Below are 6,042 nucleotides of genomic sequence, written 5' to 3'. Positions count from 1 at the left end.
AACAGACTGATCAGACAGCAGCGGAGGTCATATTTAATATTTAGCATAAAAAAAATTTAAAAGACAATTTTAATTAAAAAATCCAGGTCAGAGATACACCATTTAGCTGTCCATACAAACAAAGAGCTGAATTTATACACAACACCTGCGTACAGTTTTTATTTTCAGCATGAAGAATTATATGTATCAGATCTAAAAGACGTTACAACGTCATCAACCAAGAAACATATTAGTTAACCCGGTTGACTCTGGTCGAAGCCTTCATTTCTGTAAAATAGCATAACAATCTATAATTGACTAGTTATTGATGGCCATAGAAATAAGTGTTGAAGTGGAGAAGCAGCAGTAGTTACCTCCTCTTCCTCCTTTCTAAGGATTTGTCTAGACACCCTGTGGTGGAAGCTCGTTCTAAACGTTTCTCGTTCTGTCAGTCATTATTAGTTAGTGTGTTTCTCCAGGGGTCACTGGGTATGGCCCACCATGGACTGGTCGGCAGGCCGTCACATAGGACAAGCAGCACAAACAATTTAGATAAAACCAGTTAACCAGAGTATCTCTTTGTGATAAGACATTTTACTGCAGTTAAAATAAACAGTCGCCCTAAAACCTCTGTCATCCAACATGTAGTAAACGAGCAGGTGTGTTCATTAGATGCTGGCTTCATCAACTSGAGGTCCAGAGTATCCTGATCCTGAAGATTCACTGGCTGATTCAGCAGATTTGCAAAACAAAAAGGTGTTTATTTTAATCKGGGTTTTTTTTTGTTTTTTKGTTTGTTGTTTTTAAGGACATATTACATGTTTAAGCATTGTCAACAATATCTTCCAGTAACATAATTATCCATTAATTTTTTTAGATTTCCTGCAAACTCACTAGTTTTTTGTTACAAGAAACATGGTGGAGCCACTGAATGATGAGTAAGAGGCACTGAAATGGGTAACAAAACATCTGCCACAAAAACAGAGAACGTCTTTCACAGTGAGGAGACTGCTGCGTTAAATAAGTAATATGATCTTTCTAGCCAGTAATGAAATACAGGGTAGGCCATAAGTTTCCGTACATAGGAGAATGTAAAATGTATATTTCTTTTACATTTCAGATACCCAAGAAGATGCATTTGACAAAAGAGCGAAGAACTGAAATGATACTGATGGCAGGATCGGGCAGTGTACGCATGGCTGCACGAAACTTTACCAGAAAACATGGAACGAGCATCACACACACACACACACACACGACACTGTGGCAAAACTTATTTGCAAGTTTCAGAAAACTGGAAATGTTGCAGATCAACCACGAGGTGGTCCAAGACCTGCAGCGATTACAGAGAGTCCCAGAGAAATAAAAACCGTTGTCCAATATAAAATGTACATTTTTTTCTTTGTATGGAAACTTCTGGCCCACCYTGTTCAATGTTTTCACTGTTCATTGCGTGTCAAACATGAGCCAATCTAAGTGTTTGGACCAGGAGTAAAAATGTTAGTATTCCACTCTGAAAAGCCCCAGAGGTCTAATCCCAGATCCTTCCTGCAACCGTGTTCCACGTTATCTTTGATGTGCATCACTAAGGTTACACCAAGGTCTAATGGATCAAATCAGAATCATGTCACTTACTCCAGAGATTAAAATGCATGTTGTAGGAAGAAGAGAAGAAGAAAAAGAGTAGCATGCAAATTATTGAAGAAATGGGAGAGAAAAAAAGAGAGTGAAGGTCAAAGAAAATCAGAGTAATGAATGTGTAGACTTTAGGCTGAATGATGGAGGGAAGAACCAGACWCTAAGTCTGTGGTTTCAGGTTGTGACACATCAATTAGAATTTCAAATTCTGGTACATTGATGAGTCTTCRGATGAACAGATGGGACTGCTGGGGATGCTGAGAAGTATTTTTGACTTTTTTTAAGGCAGACTGGGACATTCCTAGCCTKGTACAAACTAATCCCTTGGATTACACTTTGCTTCGCACAAACGGCCTGGGCTCTCAGCTTTCAGAAAACGATTTCTTCCTGGGTTCGTGGGCTCTGTTGACGTTTTAAATGTTACTAATCGATGGCGCGTCTCCGTGAACGTAACGCACCAGTTCAGCACTATGAACCTTACCAGAAACTGCCTGTGCTGTAAACAGCCGTCCCTCACTTCAAAGAGAAACGCTGATAGAGGTGGCCGTTAATATCAATTCAATATTAGGAATAATGACCAACACAAACTGAACGGCTTTGTTCACTTTGCTAAAACTACAGGCAGACTACAATCCTAAAACGGTGCAGAAAACTGTTTTCATCGATCACAGCTTCTCCTTCTTCTGTTGGCTGATTGGCTCAAAGGAAATTCTACCACAGAGAATCCAAGTGAAGGGGGGAAAACCCCGACTGTGCTGTTACTGAGATTTGAATCAAGTGGAGTGGCAGAATGCAACGACCAGGCTACTAGAGAGTCGTCTGTCTCTCTCTTTCTCCCATTACCTTGTGTCTCGCCCTCCACCTCTCGGATGGTGTGCTCTCTCCACTGCTGTGYTTGCAGCCTTCCTTTATAATGAAGACCGACTCTCAGTGAGGAGCAGGCTCCCGTTGTTCACTTCAAAGAGCCGGCTCTGAAAGCTGGAACGTTTGTGACCAACCCATCACTGGTCTGCTGAGATTATTATACAAACTACCTCAGAGCAAAGCTCCTTAGAACAATGTTGAAGGCCGAGTCAGACCATATATATATATATATAAGTGCTTGTATGCACTTATATATATATATATATAAGTGCATACAAGTGCTGAGTGTTGGAAAGAGCTTCATGGAGAAACAGACCTCAATTTAAAATTAGTTAATTTTAAAACATTTSTATAAAAACAGAAGGTAGCAGTCTTTGGTTGTGCTATAAAGTGTCACTGTGTGGATGGAAAATACAAAAATCCCCTTTAAAAAGAACTTCAAGGTTGTATTTCTAAAGTAATTAATATGTAGAAATTAGACTGAAATTTCATAAACTCCCAGTACTGAGGCGTCTCTGAAGGCTTCAGAGGCCCTGAGGTCCTGTCTGGTGTTAAAGCTGTAAGCAGCTGGCTGAGAGGACGACCTGACCTTTGACATTTCAGCAGACATAAGCTTTTTCTTTGAGAGAGAAAGATCCATATRCCATATCCTTTATTTATCAGCGTTATCAGCTGGACCGACATTCTTTTAATCTTCAAATCTTACCTTAAATTGATAACATGTCTGTCAGAGTTATATTCACCCATATACAATCCACCTCATCCACGTTCTCACATCACTCTTCAATCACATCAGTGAGCTTCTGTTCTATCTCAATGTGCTGCTCAGTGGGAAGGGACGGGGAACCGGGAGGTTTTGGGAAGGAAATCGAGGGGATTTGCAGCTAAATCTGCTTCGACTCTTCCCCTGTCTGCCGCGCCGTGTGACTGAAGGCTGTGGATGTGCCGCCTCACTGCAGCTGACAGGAGCTGCCTGCTATAAAATCAATACAACTCCTTTCTCTCCACTTCTGCGCGTCTCTGCTGGCGGCTTCTCCTGCCGACACTAAATCAATGAGTCCTGAAGCTGATTAGCAGGTTCAAGCGCAGGTCATTTCACAGAGTCACAGTTTTTTTCTTTTTTTTAAAACAATTACCCTAATCGTATTTACTGTAGCGACTCACTAGAGGCAGAGGAATGTTGCTGTCAAGCTTTCAGTGAGCTTTCTGGCTACAAATAAAAACAGAAACTGAAAGAAGAAACTCTATTTATCTGTATTTTAATGTTTTTTTTCCCCCCATATTTGTAGACACATTTGCACTGTAAGAAAAGACATCTTTTAAATTGTAAAATACCAACAGTTAAAGACTGTAACACCATATCATCATATGTGGGTTGGCTTGAACAGGACATGTTAGAAAAAGAAGCTTTTTCTGAATGGCTTCCTTTCACTGTGTTAAAATAAGTAACAGAAAAAGGTAAAACTTTATTTAAATGGGTGTGCATGAGACTGACATGACACTGTCATAAACATGAAGAAGTCTTTATGAATGTTTATGACAGTTGTCATGAACTGTCATTCGGTAAATAATGACACGTTTAATGTAAAATTGCTCTAAAAGTTACATTGAAAGTCCATTAAAAGTGCCAACTTTGCATTAAATTGCCATTATTTACAAAATCATGCAAAGTTAGCACTTTTAATGGACTTTTAATGCAACATTTAGAGCAATTTTACATTAAAAGTGTCATTATTTATTAAATGACACTTCATGACAACTGTCATAAACATTCATAAAGACTCCTTCATGTTCATGACAGGTGTTATGTCATGTTTATGACATTGTATGTCAGTCTTATGCACACCCCTTCAAGTAAAGTGTTACCTGGAAAAACTTTGCATCATAACAGCAAAATGCAAAAAATGCTGCATGATGGTTGTCAGYTCTGTTGGCCTGTAAGCAACAAAGTCCTGAGCTTGAATTGCAGCCAGAGATCCTGCAGCATGGAGTTTGCATGTTTTGCCTGTGCATGCATGGATTCCCTCCAGGGTCTCCAGCCTCCTCCCACAGTCTAAACATGGCTCCGGTAGAATRTTTGGTCTCTCAAAATTTCCCTCAGGGATCAATGTGTGCATCGATGAACGTGCCAGGATGCCTGTTCAAAGACAGGTTTTGACACACATTRGATGAAATAAGAATTGAACCTAAAGTGACTTTGGCTGTGGCTTTGGTGCGTATTGTGAACTTGAAAAAGACTAAGTAGAATTTTATGCGTTTTGGAGATGAGCTCATCTGTTTCCTCCAAGCATTGGAAATGTTTAGGAATAATTTATAAATCCCRCAATACTGATGGAAAGAAATAAAAAGAAGTTCAGAACAGATTTTAAATTGAACAACGTTCTCATACTGATTGTGCTACATTGAATCCATCAACTTTTATGATTTCTAAATTATATMATCACTCCATGTGGCAAAGAGAATCCTTTTATATTTTACAAAATGTCAGGGAAAAAAAMCCTTCAGGATGTGAAAATGAAGCTCGGGGTGCTGAGATTTCCCTTCCAGTTCTTTGCTCCAACATGAACCCATCACTAAACACAAGTTACAGCAATCCTACAGCGCCCCCAAGTGGTCTTCCACTACCATTTACAATGGTAATAGCCATCTGCATGATTACCATTTGGCTGTGGGGTATGAAAGCAGGAAAACCTTCTCCTATTGTCCACAGTCCTTTTTCATTTATTTCCACAGCTTAACCCAAACAGCACTTCTTCTTCTGGGGCTCAGGGTTTGTTCCTCGGTCCTTATGCTGTATTAGATATAAGACCACATTCACATGCCATCACACAGATTCAGGAATGTTCAGATAARCTCTGTTGGGCTGTGGTTGCCACTCTTTACATCTTGTATTAACATATACCATGTAATTTTCAGTGATATTATCTATATGTACATGTGTCTCTATAGTTTCTCGGTTCTGTTTGCGTTTCTTTCTGCAGGTGTAGAAGCAGAYGACACACTGCAGAACCTGCTGGAGACATGGTGTTGCTCTGTATAGTCTGCTTTCTCTCCTCCACTCACATCTCCATTCCCTTTTAACCTTTTTCTCCTTTTTTCTCCCTTTCTTGCCTCCTATCTTTTTCGTCCCCTTCTCCATTACATTTGAACCCAAAGYAATTTCTAATGAAATTTTAGTGGAGCATTAAGTCGTAACATTTCACTTGTAAAAGTAAATCTGTTGGGTTTTATCTTGGCACTCAGACAACAACAATGCGGGACARGACATGTTAAAAACGTAATACAATAAAATCCAATGGTTGAAGGTCGTACAAACGCAATTTAGGCCACATTAAAGTGGCCTAAATTGTTTTTTTCATGTGTATTTTATTTCCTGAAATACCAAAAGTCGAAACATTTAAATTAAAAAAAGGATAACAGTCCAATATGTTCTGCAAGGAATTTGGTTTTTTTCTTTTTTTGTTCATGTTAGGTTTCTCTAGCTTTCTCTCACCATTGTCCATGAACATTTATGTTAAGTTAGTTGGTTTCTCAGGTCTCTCTTTAGAAGTGTGTGTCCAA

This window comes from Poecilia reticulata, linkage group LG7 (assembly GCF_000633615.1).
Source record: "Poecilia reticulata strain Guanapo linkage group LG7, Guppy_female_1.0+MT, whole genome shotgun sequence".
Lineage (NCBI taxonomy): Eukaryota > Metazoa > Chordata > Actinopteri > Cyprinodontiformes > Poeciliidae > Poecilia > Poecilia reticulata.
Note: the sequence above shows the minus strand (reverse complement) of the source record.